General features: G+C 41.8%; 1 non-coding gene across 1 annotated transcript; it reads left to right on the plus strand.

The window, feature by feature from the left end:
* Nucleotides 1–10343: 10343 nt before the first annotated feature.
* Nucleotides 10344–10621, plus strand: LOC113250934 (small nucleolar RNA U89). The gene has a single exon (XR_003314264.1). It is a non-coding gene; the product is annotated as a small nucleolar RNA U89 (small nucleolar RNA).
* Nucleotides 10622–17640: the final 7019 nt, after the last annotated feature.

Raw genomic sequence — 17640 nt, forward strand, 5'->3', positions numbered from 1 at the left:
TTTGCAAATAGTAAGGGGTCGGTTTTCTTGGTTTTCACAGCATAATATACCTGTTTTTTTTTTTTGTCTTTTAGAGGCATATTATGTAAAGGGGAGTCAAACATTGACCTCATGAGGAAAAAAGACATAAGCCATAAAGATATTTGTATTAGCTCTTTAGAAAAATTCATAGCTGGATTATATCTTTCAACAAGTACTTATTGCCTCTGAGACACCATGCTGTTACAAACAACTTGATTAGGTTTTTGGTGGGAAAGGAGACCATGAGAGTTTGGAAATTTCTTTTCTTTTTTTAGAATTAAGTATATTTTGGAGGAGTATACTTTGAAATAAAACCCGAAGGATGACATGATTGAAACGTGATGGGAAAAACACTATCATAGAATAAAATCTGGCCCAGAAAGGGAGGACCTGGTTGGTATTTGATGCTTTTGAAATTACAAGACTCAGAAGACCTCAAAATGTTTTCTCATAACGATTTCTGGTTTGGTGCTTTCTGACTTTGGGTTGGTGATATGCGAGTAGTCTACATTTGGGAATGCTACGTTTAGGAGTACCCTGCTCTTTTAGGGTGAACCCAGTGGAATTTTACAGGCCTCTGAGGCCAATAACTTTGAGTCTTCTACCTCTTTTTACTGCCTTCCTCCACTTTCTTCTCCTTCCCTGAAATACGCTAGTTTTTGTAAGAAATCCCCAGAATAGATATTGGCTTAACACATGGAGAGGAACTGATAAAGGTGTGTGTGTGTGTGTGCTGTGTGTGTGTGTGTGTTTCACAGGGCTCCTTGAATTCTGCACATTAAGGCAAAGCCATCAGTTTCTCTCTACTCCTAAATTTCCTTTTGAGCTTGGAATTTCAGTTTGCATTACCTAGAACTTAAAAATGAGTTTATGGGAATGCAAGAGACAGAAATCCCAGAAAAGTTGTCTGGAAGCTCTAAATAAATGAAGACCAGGGCTGCTATTTGTTCTACCCTTTAGGAAATGTTGGATGCATCTCTTTGGACAAAGTCGCCTTTGCTACTATTTTCTTGGGACTGTAAGATTTTTTTGTTAAAGATTTTATTTATTTTAGAGAGAGAGAGAGAGTGGGGGGAGGAGCAGTGGGGGAAGGAGAGGGAGAGGGAAAGAATCTTGAGCAGACGCTGTGCCTAGCTGGGACCCCAACACAGGGCTCCAACCCACGACCCTGAGATCATGACCGGAGCTGAAACCAAGAGTCGGTTGCCCAACCCACTGAGCCACCCAGGCGCCCCAGGACCGTGAGATCTTAATGAAGTAATTAATGCTCTCACTAATGAAAAGGAGAAAATGTTGCTGTCTTCTAAAAGTGCATAGGTTTGCATGCCTTTATTCTCTTAACTCAGCAGATGGCAGTGTTTATCTTTTGGCAGATAAATTGTTGCTTCAAAAGCTATAAATGAGGAGTATAAAGAGTAAACTTTTTATTCTATGTCCTTTAAAGATCAGGGTTATGTGGGGATATATAACAATGCTCAGATTTTGGTATGGTTTAAACTTAGGACTGTCTTGGCATATCTGGGGCAAATGACACATCTCATTAATTTTCATGCAGTGTAGAGACATTTTTTCGTCTATGAGGACTCAGACCAGTAAGGCAGATGAGAGATAGTTCTTTTTTTTCTCTACGGATCCCTCAATTGGAAACCATTTTTAATTATTTTAAAACAACACAATCTATCAAGGAAGCCAACATTCAATTATGCCTTTTAATGGTAATACCTGATCAGAGTATAACGTGGATTCTTTTTATATTTTAATAAACTCCATTGTAATTTCATTGCTTGAGAGTCTAAAAATTATAGATACTTTGAATATTAGTTATTTTAACATAACCATAAATGAAAAGAGTCAAACTGGTTTGTGTTGGGTTATCAAAGACAAAAGTAAGTCTAAGACTAAATTAACAAAGGCTGCTTATTCATAAATTTGTGGCAAGAAAAGCCATCTGCTATCACTTCCATTCTAGCAGGAGTTTACAGTTGCAAAGGAGAGTCAGTTTCATGGAGTAAAAAGATGAAATACTGAGTCTCTGACAAGTGTTCTATCAAGATGGGTACTTTGGAAATGAAGTGTCTCTCTAATTGGTCTTCAGCTACCTTTGGCAGCCCTCCGCTGGCTGCAAGGGAGCGTGCAAACAGCTTGAGGACGTTTCAAAAGAAGGATTGCTCAATGTTGTGGGCAGAGGGTTTTTTTCATTTTTTTGTTTTTGTGGTGGCTATTTCCTGGAATAAATGGGGGGCAATTGTGTTTTGTGGTCACCAAACTGTCATAATATTCCTTATTTGGGGAGGAGGTGGCTGCCACGACAGCCAGCTTCTCGGGAAGGAGAGTATTTTGGAAATTAAACACATGGATTCAGGAATCAGAATGCCTGTTTTAATATCCTGTTCAACCACTTCTTGGATGTGGGACTTTGAGAATTCAAACACCCCTTGGCTGCTTTTTTCTCATCTGTAAAATAGGACCAATAATAGTATGGGGGGAGTTTGTGAGGATTAAGTAAGTTAACTGATACCTAATGAGGCTGACATATCAGAAACATTCAGTTAATGGGCAGCTAATATTTGTGGACGCTGCTTCAGTGATTTAGACTTACAGGATTTAAGAATTGAGAAAGGATTTGCACATTCAAGGTAAATTTTCTTAGTCGTTTATTATGGTTTGGGGCATCCCTGCAATAGACAAATTCCTTCCAATTCACCTTCTCCTAGGAAACTAATAGGGTATCAAATAAATGCAGGGAATATTTTGAGAGCTCATCTGTCATGAATTTTCACGGATTCAGGCATGTGAATAAAATTTTGATTCAGCTTAATAAACATGTTGTACCCATGGCTCTGAATCAGCCCCGTTTTCCTGTATTTTTCCCCTTTTGCAAAACTGTGCTCTTCTTAGTAAAGCCTTGTCCGGCAGGCACAGCCATGGAAATCACTGTTGAAGAAGATGCAAATGCCATTAATTAAGTAGAATTGCAAAATTCTTCTTGAAACCCTCCTCTCAGTACTTGAGAAGATGTTCTTACTAGGAAAATTAGAGGGAATTTATCAAATACTTCTCAAAAATAGCTTACAGGTGAAAACAGTCCCCAGGGTGTTCTGATGGGCCTATTACAAGTTTGGTGAATTATACATATTAGGGGAGTTGACAAATGCCCCCAAATTTGGATTTTAATCACTTTCACTGTCAGTCAAAGAAGCCAGTGCCCTTTCAATGTGAGTGACCTCAGACATACTTCCTGTTGTCACCTCCCACGTGTTACCAGTAATGTTTTGGGTTTGGACTTACGCCAAATGTGCAATAATCCCCTTGGAATCTTTTGTGATGTGGTTTCTAGGTTAGTATTTTTCATTATCTGAAACACTTTCCTATTTGCAAGTATTTCTCGGACACCTACTCTTCTTTAATTACGGAAATAGCAATTCAGGGAGCAATGCCCAAATTTCTGCTCAATTTAGATGTGGTTTTTCCCTGCTTTCCCGGAGGAGTGTATACTCCTGCAGTGGAAGATGACACTGGGTGTTTTTCCCCAGGCAGGAGAAGACTTGTTTTCTAGGTGTGCCTCAGGCAAAAGGACACGTACAGTTATTTTCTAGGCTAGAAAATCTCCAACGGGAAGTAGGGTAGCTGTTACAAGTTATTAACTCTTGGACTAGCACCATGAATAATCAGTTCAGTTGAGTCATACAAAATGGCCCATTTTGACAAATGTTGATCTCCAAAAAGTAATTTCATTTGGTTCACCCTGACATATTGCTGCATGTGTGCAAGGTGAGAGATTTTTTTTTTTTTTAAAGATTTTATTTATTTATTTGACAGAGTAGAGACAGCCAGCAAGAGAGGGAACACAAGCAGGGGGAGTGGGAGAGGAAGAAGCAGGCTCATAGTGGAGGAGCCCGATGTGGGGCTCGATCCCATAACGCCAGGATCACGCCCTGAGCCGAAGGCAGACGCCCAACCGCTGTGCCACCCAGGCGCCCCAAGGTGAGAGATTTTATGTCCATGTTTGTTCTCAAAAAGATCCTTGATGGTGACCCGCAACCCATTCCTGCAGCTTGGTGTCCTTCTCCTGCAGAGGGCGGAGGGCAGAGGGCAGAGGGCAGAGGGCAGGATTCCAAAAATGGCAGATGATATCTTGACTTACCTAACTAATATGGCGTGTGGCAGAGAGTGTGAGACTGTTCACCTCATCATTCTATTGTTCTGGGTAAGTTATTTCACCTTCCTGGATTTGTTTCCTTATCTCTCAAATGGAAATAGAACCAGAGATTGAAGTGAGATACTACATACACATGAAGAAAAACCAGGTCAAAGGCTGTGGTATAGCCAGCGGTCAGTAAGCATCCTTGAGCTTGCATTGCTCCACTGAGAACGAGCCAGGTCAAGGTTGGAATCCGTGCTGACTTGGGTGATGGGAGAGACAATCTCGCGTGAACTTGTGGATGACAGCAAGGGCAACCTCTGTGCCTTTTGAAGGCCAGAGCCCTCCCTTCCCAAATGTACTTCTCAGCCACTGAGATTTTACTGACTCCCAGGGGAAAAGCAGGTGGCCTATATTTAGAATAGCATCAGCTGCTTGCTTATGCAGTTGAGCTAATGCTTACAAGTATTAATCACAAAAACGTTTCTAGCATTGGCTAAATGTAAACGTTTTGTTTCAGACCATCTTATAAATATCTATAGGTCTTTCAGATTTGGTTTGAGAAGGAAGATAGAAATAGAAGAATACGAATATATGTATATCTGAAAATAAGTCTCTCTTGAGGGAAGTCAGTTCCTGCAAAATATACATTATAACCTTTATAGATAATTTATTAATAATGAATCATGTAAGTAGGTGTCACCTCCAATTTTGAACAGCCTAAGGAGGTGATGTCATGTCAGGCACTCATATAGTTCACAGTTTAAAAAAGAAGCTCAAATTTCCCATTCTTATGTTCCAAGGTATCTGTGAGCTGGTCTTAATCTACATTTTTGGCCTAATTTTTCCTGCTCCCTGTTATCACAGATGTTATGGGATGAATTGTATCCCTCCAAAATTCATATGTTGAAGTCCTAATCCACTTCAGAAGGCAATCAGAATGTAATTATATCTAGAGATAAGGTCTTTAAAGAAATGATTATGGTAAGGTCTTTAAGATGGCTCCAAATGCAATCTGACGGGTGTCCAGAGGACAAACTTGTACACACGGACACCAGGGATTCACAGGTGCAGAGACAAGACCATGTGAAGACGTAGCAAGCAGGTGGCCAAGCCAAGGAAGAGAAGCCCAGGGAGAAACCAGACCCGTCAACAGCTTGATCTTGGACTTCCAGCCTCCAGAACTTGAGAAATACATTTCTGTGTCGTAAGCCCCCCGAGTTTGCTGTGTTTTGTTATGGTAACCCGAGCTGACTAACACAGCAGATAACGAGTCTGCTCACAGGTCTCGAATACATGCCAGACTTTCCTGTCGCTGTGATTTTACTTTTACTTACTGTTTTAGTCCACTCGGCAACTACAGAAGAATATCATAGACACGGGGGTGGGGGGGTGGGAGTGAGACTATGAACACCAGAAATTTATTTCTCATAGTTTCAGAGGCTGAAAAATCCAAGGTCAAGGCACCAGCAGGTGCAGGGTCTGGTGAGAGCCTACTTCTTGGTTCATACATGGGCATTTTCTTGCTGTCTCCTCACGTGGTGATGGGGCAAGGGAGCTCTCTGGGGTCTCTTTTATAAGGGCATATGATCCTTTTCACCTAGTTACCACCCAAAGTCCCCACCTCCAAATACCATCACATTAGGGGTTAGCTTTCAACATACGAATTTTAGCGGAGGGACACCTATCTACTCTAAAACTCCTTTTCTTATATCTCTGGCTGGGCAATCTTTCCCCACCCCCCATGGTTTATACTTTACCCCAGATATCATTTCTTCCTTGAACTCTTCTTTGATCCTTCCCACTCATCCTTACCCCTCCAAGGTAGAAAAGGTCTCTCTCCAAATTTGTGCATGTCTCTTTTATAATATTAAATTATGTATTCTTGAAAATAGAGACTAGGTGTCCAGAACTTGGGCTGAAGATGGAAAAGATGAAGGGGCCATGGGACCATCAGAAAGTCATCGTGGTTTGTTTTTAGAATGAATGAGGTTTATGCCTGAGTTTAGACTGAGAAATTGTTCTGGTGGCAAAAGGAAGGCTGAAGAATTAGAAGGAAATCGAAACTTGCTGGAACCACGTGTTAAAGGAGACAGGAGAGGTGGGCAAAGGACAGACAGAAGGAGGGGTTGACATTGAGAGAAAAACAGCTCATGTTCTGAGACTGGAGGGGACAATGCGGGGGAGGGAACTAGTCCTGCCAATTCTGTGGTTTATTATTTCTAAAATGATGAAGAGGATGAGCTCCAGAGCCAGATTCCGAAGTCCCTTCACCCATGCTGCTGGATCTGTGACCCAGATGGCTTTTAAATTCTGTTCAGTCTCAGTGTTTCCAGGTCCGCAGTGGGCAAAATCGTCGCTGTCATCAAAGGATTAAATGAATAACACGTGTGAAGTACTTACTACGCAACCCAACGACAGCGATAACAGTAATTCCTATTACTATGTCAGTGCCCTCCTGCCAAAGAACAGATTGGGTTGATTGCTCCTTGGAGGGAGAGTGCTCTCCCCTGGGGAGTCGCAGAGTCTCTTAGAAAGGGAACGTTAGAAAGGATTTATCACAGGGTTTGGGATTGTGTTAGGTTCTTTGGAGGAATGTTTAGACTCTGCTCTTTGCTCTGGATTGGACGCTGTAAGGAAGTGGGGGGGTACTGTGTTTGGGTATATTCATCAATTTTATGTAATTGGTAAATTTTATGTAATTGGTAAGGGAAAAGGCACCACTCATACTAGCCAGGAGAGGGGGCTGTTTGGTCATTTTTGGGCTTGAACAGCGCTCCTATTTTAGGTGTGTGCAGACTTAGAATGGAGTGGTTTTGTTTTCGTCTTGAGGTCAAGGCAGTAACACCACCAGGACCTGGCTGATAAATGCCTGCTGACCTTGGTTTCTGTAGGTTGCCTGCTAAGAATGAGGTGCTTAGAGACTGAGGGATGTTGACCTTTGTTGTTGTTGTTGATAGTTACTGAAAGAAATCAGAAAGGCCGGTGGGTGGCGCCAAAGTTGGGACCTCAGATGTTTGTAGCCACGTGTGCTGTGAGTGTGTGATTCTCTCCCAAGGACGTGCAGAAGGCACATCCTACAAGTGGTTCTGGCCTGGGGTTGGCAGAAAGACCAAGACCCAAGGACAGGAGTCAAAGTTGAGAGTGCCAGTGAGCACCGGTCTGTTGATCTGCTGTGATGGGTGTGCAAGGCAGTGAACAGAGACAGGAGATGAGAGGACTAACCACCAGGACAAGAGTCTTTTAGAAAACTGTGCGGTAGAAGCCCTTCTGGGTAATGAGAAGCTCTTCAGCTAGAAAGAGTCCAGGGCATTGGGCGTGAGAAGGTCGGGGGTGAAAATGGAAGGTCTGCCTTGCAAGGTGAATCAAGCAGGTAGACCGAAGTCTCCTTGGGCCACTTTGGATTTGCCCGTCTGTCTGTCTCTTCAAAGACAGGATCAGGTGATGTTACAGTATTCCTGCCTCCGTCCGCAACGACCCTCCTCTTTACCCCCTCTGATGGGTGACATTCTCTCATATTCCATTTTTAGAGTATGTTCCACTTTGAGGGAAGAGGATACCCTCTGGCACTGGTTTGCCATATGGCCCCTCCCCCAGAGTCTCAGATATTTTTATGATGGAGTATTTCATTTTTGCGTCCTCTCTGCAGGGCTCTGGCACATGTTCACGGAGGAGAGAAGAGGTCAGAGAAAGATCTCACAAGCCAGGTCCACAGTTTTTACAGAACTCTGTCTCCTCTATCAGGGACGAATTGCTTTTGGAACAAACCTCAAAACCCTTAGGAGGCCGCCTCTCAGGACCTCAGGAGCTCATGCTTCTCATGCTGGGCCCACCACCAGCAGACACAGTCTGCTTTTCGCCCTGAACTTCTCCAGAATGCAGCATGGTAGAGCGTTCTAAATAGTGAATGACTGACGGACTGGTTAAATGAGTGAACAAATACTGATAAGAGCCTGTTACTTTAGCACTGATTTTCATCAGATGCTTTATGGGACGTTAGCTGTACTTTAGGGATTTCTTAAAGGCATCCACACCAGTGAGAGAGAGCCCTGTCCTCCACGTCTTTCTTTGCCAGAGAAGCTTAGCTTCTTTGTTCTTCCTGATTTAAGCCTGCAAATAAGATGCATTCAGAAAATGGTTTTTGACTCTTTAAGAGAGAGAGACAGAGAGCCATCACTGGCTAAGGGATTAAAGATCAGCATTTAATCATGCAAAATCTGACCACGATTGATTCTTCCCGATTCATTTGCTCGCATAAATTCGTTGTCTCGTCTAGCTTATACAATGTGTCTGCACCTGCCATTTCCAGTCTCCACACTCTTGCTTCCTGAATCTCCATCCCGTGATCTCAGCTCATGTTGCAAATCTCCCCTGATCTCCGTGGCTGGATGTGCTTTCTCCTTATGCTGAATTCCATAGCATTCATCATGCCTTATGGCCCACCCTTATATAAAGTTGCATACTTTACTTCCCCCACCAGATGGTTCTTTCATTCACTTACTTGACAAGTGTTCGTTGGTGCCTGTTGGGGACCTTGCATGTGACTAGGTACCGGGATTCATAACGAATAACACAGATACCTCTGTCTTCAGAGCATATAGTTTAGTGAAGGTTGGGGTATATTAATCAATATTCAGCCAGAGAAACAGAATTGGTAAGGAGAAATATATTAAGAGATGTATTGCAAGGCTCAGATGATTTGGGGGCTCACAAGAAAAGTCTGAAAGCCTCAGGGCAGGCCATCAGGATGAGCTGGGTGAAACTCTTAGGCCCAAGCCGAAGGGGCTGGTCATGGGTCGAATTTCTCCTGAGAAGCCTCAGGTCTGCTCTTGGGGACTTTTAACTCAGTGGATCAGGCCCATTCAGATTATTTAACATCCCTTACTTACTTAAGGTTAGCGACTTATGGACTTTACTTTTTTTTAAAGATTTATTTACTTAGTTGAGAGAGAGAGAGAGAGCAGGGAAAGGGGAGAGGGAGAGGGAGAAGGAGAGAAGCAGACTCCCCGCTGAGCACAGAGCCCGACAACTCGGGGCTTGATCTCAGGACTTTAAGATCATGACCTGAGCTGAAATCAAGAATCTGACACTCAACTGACTGAGCCACCTTTACCAAATACCTTTACAACACCTTTCATAGCAAGTATTTGATTGAATAACTGGGGCCTGTGTCCTAAGTTGACACAAACTGACCATCACAGGGAAAAATATTAAAGAAATCACACAAAAATATCATGATACATTTCAGGAAGGAGAAAAGGATTTCTATTTTCTTTTGTTTAGCTGTAAGTTTAGAGTTAAATTTGATGTTCATTTTAAAACTTAATTTATGAGACTTTATCCAAAGAGCTTAATGTAACTATCAAATTCATTGAGTCTCAAACTAGAAATCTTGATAAAAGATACTAATGCCTGAACCCTAATCTGGACCAATTAAATTGGAATCTCTGGGGATGAGGGCTCTGGGCACTGGCATTTTGGAGAGATTCGAACAGGTAGCCAAAGTTGAGAACCACCACTCTAATAAGCTTGAATTCTTGAATTTTCTAGTTGTCTTGTTTTATACATGTTTTGATATTGATAAATTTTTCATCATCCTTGGAAGCAAATACCTACATAAATTAGAACTAATTGTTTTAGTTAAAAAATGGGTGCTTACTGAAGCTACTTTCCTGGATTGTACGCCTGTCACAGGCAAGTGTGCTGTATTAATTAGTCATCGATCAGGATAGATAAGGTCAAGCCACAGTTAAATAAAGAAGACACCCAATTCTCAGGAAGTTAATAAACAGAAATTTATTTCTCACTTATGCAAAGTCTGCTATGGGTCTAGGCAACTGTCCAGGGCGGCCGTTCTCTCTGGATGGCTCATTAGTAAGATCCAGTTGATTTGGTTTAATATCTCTGCATTTAGCTCAATAACTGGCACATAGTAAGATCTTACCAGATATTCAGGGGATTCACACATCTCGTTGTCTTCTCTTTTAGAGATCGTGTGTGATTTTGTGTATGTGTGTTGTGGATCTCCTCTCCCTCCTCAGGCAGGTGCCTCTCAGCTCATTAGCTCTGCGGGTCTGCAGCTCCACAGGTTTGTGACTCTTGGGAGTAGAAGAACAGAGACCTATAACCGTGAGACCTTTGTGATCCCAACTGCAGTGACAGCATTGGTAGAGAGAAGCTCCCTGTGATACCTCAGGCACCCAACTACCCACTGACCCTCATCTTTTCAGACTTTCTCTTTTAGACCCAATAAAAAGGCAAAGAGCCCTTCCAGAAAGTCCCCCAATAACAAGTCTATTTTCTTAGTGGGATGCCTGACACCTGCCCCTCACTGTAAGGCAGGTCAACGGCACTGCCAGCCTTGCCTCCGGTTCCTAGCGGCTGGCTGCAGGGGGCCCACAGGGGGGGACCAAAGTGGGTCCCGGCAGGAGCCATCTGAGTGCAGCCTCGGATCTGACAGCCCAGAAGGGCTAGAGTAGTTTGAAAACGGGCCTTGTGTGAACTCTTAACCCCAACCTGCCCACCTTGGAGGAACCCTGAGCAAGAACCTTGGCTATCTCGAACAAGATCCGGGCAGCCCAGAACATCTCCAAGAGGATTGCAACATCACAGAACCTTATCCATCTCCCTGCTGACAACCTTGTCCTGAACCCACAGGATGAAAGAGTGACCCGGGACAGTGACAGCCTCATCAAGGGTAAGAGATGAGCCTGGTGACCAGGAACTCCACTCCCAGAGAAGAAATGGATTTGTTTCTCCCCCTGGTTTTTGAGAAGCCAGCTTGGGGTGCGGCACACCCTCATCTCACCCCCAGTATCATGCGATGGTCTCTTCTGCATCTGTCCTCCTAACCCTTCTTGGATGAACAAGGCCTGGCCAATTTCCCAGGGGAATGATTTTGCTCCTCCCTGTATCGGCCAGAGGTGTTGGGACAGTGTGATTTATGACTGATCCCCTCTAGTGTTGGTTCCTCCTTCTAGGTTGGGAGATGATAACCAACATCCCAGGAATTCTCAATAAATTTTTACTACTTATGCTGAAAAAAAAAAAAAAAAAAGTCTATTTGCAATGAACCTGGCTAGGTTCTGCAGAGAATCCGTAATGCAGTTCCAGGATTCCTCCCTTGGTCAGATAAATACCACTGGCCAGTACTGTTACCACATGTCCCAGATCTGAAGATTGGAGGCTTGCCTAAAATGGAGGACAGGCTGTCCTGGGGTCAGGGCCTCTCAAGAATCTTACCAGGGACCTGCAAACTCCTGCATTTCCCAGCACTTCCTATGTGGGGTGTAGCTACCTCCTCAGAGAGATTCATGAACAGACTTCCAGAGGGGTGAACTTCCCATGAGCCTCTCTCCAGGACAAATGAGAATAAGAACATTTCTTTTTGTTGTTGTTGTTGTTGTTGTTGTTTTAAGATTTTATTTATCCATTTGTTTGACAGAGAGAGACAGCAAGAAAAAGACCACAAGCAGGGGGAGCAGCAGAGGGAGAGGGAGAAGTAGGTTCTTCAGTGAGCAGGGAGCCCGATGCGGGGCTCGATCCCAGGACCCCGGGATCATGACCCGTGCTGAAGGCAGACACTTAAGGACTGAGCCACCCAGGCGCCCTGAGAATGAGAACATTTCTAAGGCAGAGTGGCATTGGGGCAGACACATCTTTATCCAGATGTTAAATTTTCATTGGGAATACTTTTTTTTTTTTTAAAGATTTTATTTATTTATTCGACAGAGATAGAGACAGCCAGCGAGAGAGGGAACACAAGCAGGGGGAGTGGGAGAGGAAGAAGCAGGCTCATAGCGGAGGAGCCTGATGTGGGGCTCGAACCCAGAACGCCGGGATCACGCCCTGAGCCGAAGGCAGACGCTTAACCGCTGTGCCACCCAGGCGCCCCTGGGAATGCTTGTTTTATATTTAGATTTTATAAAATTTCCAGTTCAAAAAGTTAGGCTTACATATCTAAGTTGTTCCAGCCATATTTGAAAGTTGCCCAATGACTAAATTAGATATTAAATAATCATTTTCCTTTATAGCTGTGCCCACATTGACAGACTTGGTTCATCTTTTTTTTTAAATATTTCTCCATTATTCCTTTTTTAAAAAATAATATTTATTTTGTTATATTAGTCACCATACAGTACATCCCCAGTTCTTGATGCAATGTTCCATGATTCATTACTTGCGTATAACACCCAGTGCACCATGCAATACGTGCCCTCCTTACTACCCATCACCGGCCTATCCCAATCCCCCACCCCCCTCCCCTCTGAAGCCCTCAGTTTGTTTCCCAGAGCCCACAGTCTCTCATGCTTCATTCCCCCTTCTGTTCATCTTTATTGGGAGAATTGATGCGGCTTTGAAACAAAAGCATCTGTTTCAAAATTACATTTGCCCCAGTTAAGTAAATTCATTAATCCTGCTAACAACTCTGTATTATTAATATCAAATTAATAAGTAAAATCAAAACTTCACTTCCTCAAGTCACACTACCCACATTTCAAATACTCAGTAGCCATAAGTGACTACTGCTACTGTATTGGAGAGTGTAGGTATTGAAGACATCATCTCTGAATAATGCAATCAGATGGATATACAATAGTTATTCTGTAGCCAAATCAAGGCAGTGGCCAAGGTCAAGGTGGTTAACAGCATTTACCTTTCCTTTGTCTGGCTGGGAAGACTTGCATTTTATGGGGAACTGACTTTAGTTTGTCCTGAGCCATGGAGCTGCCCGCCCCCTGGTGGTCTGGGGTTTGCTCCTATCACCGGATGTCTTTTGTGCGAGGGATGCTCAAATCTTTGTTCAACGATTGCCAAGTTCATCTACTGCTTATTTGAACCTTGCTTCACCTTGAGAGAATTTTTTTAACATCTACTCAAAAAAAAAGGAAGATCGAAATACTCATTAACTCTTCCAATTTGCTGCATGACCTTGATACTCTTTTTGCATAAATTTCGCTTTGCCATTTCTAAAATGGTACCACCTAAAAGCAAATTAAGGCAAGACCAGTGAAGCATTCTAAGCAATATTTGAACCTGGGCTTCCTTTTTTTTTTTTTTTTTTTTGGCCTAGTTCGTGTCTTTTTGATTTAATTGATTTGGAAGTTATGTCAAAGAGGAGCTTAGTGTGAATTCAAAGAAATTTTCAGCTTGAGGCATCTTATTTTTTCAGATATCTGGTTTGACAAATGTAAAGTTTTGATTTTTAAATATAATTTTAATACTTAACTCTTATAAAAAAACACAGTGACAAATGTGTTACGGTGTGGAAATCATTTCTTAAAGGAAGCTGCCCTAAATTACTTTAGCAATTTCTTTTGATAAATCCTTAGCCACTTGTGTATATTATTAAAAGATCAAGAAGAAGGAAAGATATAATTTTAGCTGGGTTAAAGTCTCTAGCTTTAAAATAAGAAGACAGATGAATAATAGAGGAGTTTTAGATATAGCCTGGTCTGACTGAGGAGCCATCACAGAGTTCTAGAAGATTGTTCTCTTGTGCTCGAGTCTTTTGATGAAAGTCTCCAGTTTGAAGCAATGGATTCACGGACTATTGTTTATGCTTCTGCCATAATTCTGCGTGGGCCATCTTGTATTAAGAACTAGCATTTCTTCATAGGAAATATCCAGCTCGTATACACACACAGACACACACAGACACACACAGACACACACACACACACTTTGGGTAATTATAAAATTGCACATGATAAAAGGGAGAGAAAGATATCATTGACCACAATAAACGAGACGAAAAGAAGGTACAAAGAGCTTCTAGCCTTTGTGTATTGTAGTTTTTGGTATACAAAAGTGCTTTTCTGGGGACATTGTGCTTAGCTTTGGTGTTCCCAGGATGCCCGAGTGCAATGGTGCTCAGGTGTGTATTTAACAATGAAAGTGGCGTCCAAATTAAATCTGTCAGGCAGCCAAGTCCATCATCAAAGGTTAAACTATGCTTACAGGGCCCTTAGAGGATATTTTATGTGGGACTGTGAAAGTTAACACTTCTATACTCCTTTTGCTTGAGCCTGACAATCTTTAGATTTTCTCTCTTGGTGTTCATATTGAGATCTGAACTGAGAGGCACATGAAAACCAATCACAGTTCTATTTATTACCAGAAAAGGACCCTCACATGGCAGGCTTCAACTCTAACATATTGTTCTTTTCTGCAAGAGTAATTGATGAGAGTGGAAACATCTACAGGGCAGGTCTTCTTGTAAGGGCCACCTGCTGTTTTCCATGAAAGAAAATATATTTGCAGGGGCACCTGGGTGGCTTGGTCAGTTAAGCAACTGACTCTTGATTTCGGCTCAGGTCATGATCTCAGGTTCGTGGGATCGAGCCCCATGTCAGGCTCTGAGCTCATCAGAGAGTCTGCTTGAGATTCTTTCTCTCTGCCCCTCCCCCTGCTCATGCTGGGTCTCTTGCTCTTTCTCTCTCAAATAAATAAATCTTTAAAAAAAGAAGTTAAAAAAAAAAAGAAAATATATTTTCTAACCAGGAATGACAAGGGCCTTGAGGGCTGGAACACCCCTACCATTGCCAAAAGCCCTTTTAACTAAACACAAATGATCTGTAAAGTCAGTGCATTTTCACCATAAGATAAGATTTTTTTTTCCTACTAAACTGTCCTTCCTATATGGAAATTCTGGAGCAGTCAATGTTTGCGTGCTCAACTGAATATCTGTTATAAAATATGTTTTTTCCTAAGCCCAGCCGAGTATCTGTTATAAAATACATTTTTTTCTAAACCCACATGAACAATTTCCAATATAAAAAAGTAATCTTTCAGTTCAGAGTTTTGTTAACTGAGAACATTTGGGGAGAGGTCAATTTGCAAGTGTACTTTTCAGTATTAGGTTCTTTCTGACTTTAAACTTACCATGTTGACGTTGAATAATTATTCCAGGAATGCTGGACGAGCATCAGCATGTGGTACTGTTGAGATAAGTAAATGTACCATTGTTCTCGGAAGATCTGCTTTATGAATTATGTTGCCACAAGTGATTATTAATAAATATGTATGAACTGGTCAGAGGGAGAATATAGGGGAAAATTATATTCATATTTTGGCATTTATGTCTTCTCTCAATAATAAAACTTTTTGATCAATTGTGCTTACCACATTTGTATTAAAAGACTCCAAGAATGATCTACTGTGAGGATATGGAAGAATGATCTTTTCCCTTGGTTATTAAATAAGAATAGAATTTATTAGTTAATTATCCTTAGTCTGTTTCCTTTAACTTTGGAATGATGTTCCCAAATAAATCATTGCTTCCAGCCTGGTGCATCAGTTTTCAGAAAAAGAAGTGAGGAGAAGAGGACTTACATTTCCATGGCTTTAAATTCTTATGCAGTAGTGATGTCGATTTTTTAAAACATATCTTGTCCAAATATTCCAGATCTTCTTTCATCAAAATCCTAAGTAGCTAAAACTGTGGCTGGGGATTTAGATGTATTTTTAAAATTGTTGCTACTGAGGGAAGGGAAAAGTAAGGATATTCACATTTATCATTAAAGACCTAATACGTACCAAGCAATTTGTAATGGTTGTCACTTTTAAGCTTCACAAACTTCCTGCAATTTAAGAAGCTAAGTAACTAACCCCAAGTGACCCCCTGACATCATGGATTTGAACCCTAAGAGGTCTACTTAAAAATCTTGCACACTTTCCAATATACCATACTACCTCCATGAACTAAGAATTACCCCTTATTTGGATATTTAATATATATGGGTCTCTAGATGCTAAAATGTGTGTTTATATACACAGATACATATGTATCCTAGAAGCGTTTCTTGCCAGCTGAGTTTACTTGAGGTGTTTTGTTCTGGACTGCCTCGAACGTGTCCTTAAACTTGAGGGGGGACTACTCACTCTGCAAATCTGCCTCCATGGTACCAGTTACTGAGGAGAGGTCACAGGTTGGCTTCTAGAGCTTCCAAAGCTGTAAGTGCTGCTGCGGAGAAATGGCCTCCTACATATACCCCTATGTCTTACATAGTTTCCTAAGAAAAAGTTTCCTTCGGCTTTCATCTGCAGATCCATCCTGCACAGGGCTGAGATACCTGATCATGGGATGTAGTGTGGGAGGCAGATAGTATACTATTCTCTGTCATCATTCCCAGTCTAACTCATAAACCTCTCTTGCAAATCATCTCTGCTGAAATCAGCGTACCCCTGGGGGTACCACTGCATCAGGTACTTTCAGACACACCTCAATCTCTCCAGGGGCTCAATGTCTAATATAGTATCAAGAACAGGTTCAAGCATGTTTGATTTGGAGTCACATATTGTTCAGAAATTACACTTGGAATGTATTCCATCATGAGTTTTCATCTTCCCAACTCCCACTCAATATTCCCATCCAGCTTTACACATGTTACTCAAAGTTTAGCATATCACTTGGGAGCTTGTTAAAATGCATAATTCTGAGGGGCACCTGGGTGGCTCAGTGGTTAAGCGCCTGCCTTTGGCTCAGGGCGTGATCCCAGGGTCCTGGGATTGAGCCCTGCATTGGGCTCTCTGCTCTGCTGGGAGCCTGCTTCTTCCTCTCCCACTCCCCTTCTTGTGTTCCCTCTCTCACTGGCTGTGTCTCTCTCTGTTAAATAAATAAAAATAAAATCTTTAAAAAAATAATGGAGAATTCCGGTCCTTACCGTAGACCTATTGAATGAGAATCTGTATTCCTGTTGACAATACTACCATTTAACAAGATACCAGCTGATGTGTATGCATTGTAAAGTTTGAGAAGCTCTGATCTCTATTAGTCTACCATTTCCTGAATTTACGCATTAGGTAATAGTGAGCTATGCAGTTTGAATCAAACCTCCAATGAAACAACTAAAAACACTGGGTAAAATGCAAAATGAGCTTAAGGCAATCAAGGCTAAAAGATGTCTAAGGCATCTGCTTGCAGAAGCAAGGAAAAATCCTCCCTAGAAGAAGGTTTCATTATCATAGGCCTATAATTATTTATACAAATAGTTTTTCAAATAGAATATTGAGCATGTATCGAAGACACCAGGTGCACAGAGAACCAAAAGGACCTGAGTGAGATCCAGCAGGACAATAGTCAATTACGATAGATCCAATGTGACTTCAGCTCTTGGAATTATCAGACACAAACTATAAGACAACTATACTTATTACGTGTAAGGAAATATTTGTTTTTTAAAAAGAACGTGGAAATATCTGTAAGGAACAGGAAGCTATAAAAAGTGACATGACAGATCTAGAAAACGCCAGAACTTCTACAACTGAAAAACAGGAACTGAAATTTAAACACAATGACCAGGGTTAACAGAAGACTTAACGGAAGAGAGAATCTTTTTTTTTAAAGATTTTATTTATTTATTTATTTGACAGAGATAGAGACAGCCAGCAAGAGAGGGAACACAAGCAGGGGGAGTGGGAGAGGAAGAAGCAGGCTCATAGCGGAGGAGCCCGATGTGGGGCTCGATCCCAGAATG

Source organism: Ursus arctos, unplaced genomic scaffold (assembly GCF_023065955.2).
Source record: "Ursus arctos isolate Adak ecotype North America unplaced genomic scaffold, UrsArc2.0 scaffold_1, whole genome shotgun sequence".
Lineage (NCBI taxonomy): Eukaryota > Metazoa > Chordata > Mammalia > Carnivora > Ursidae > Ursus > Ursus arctos.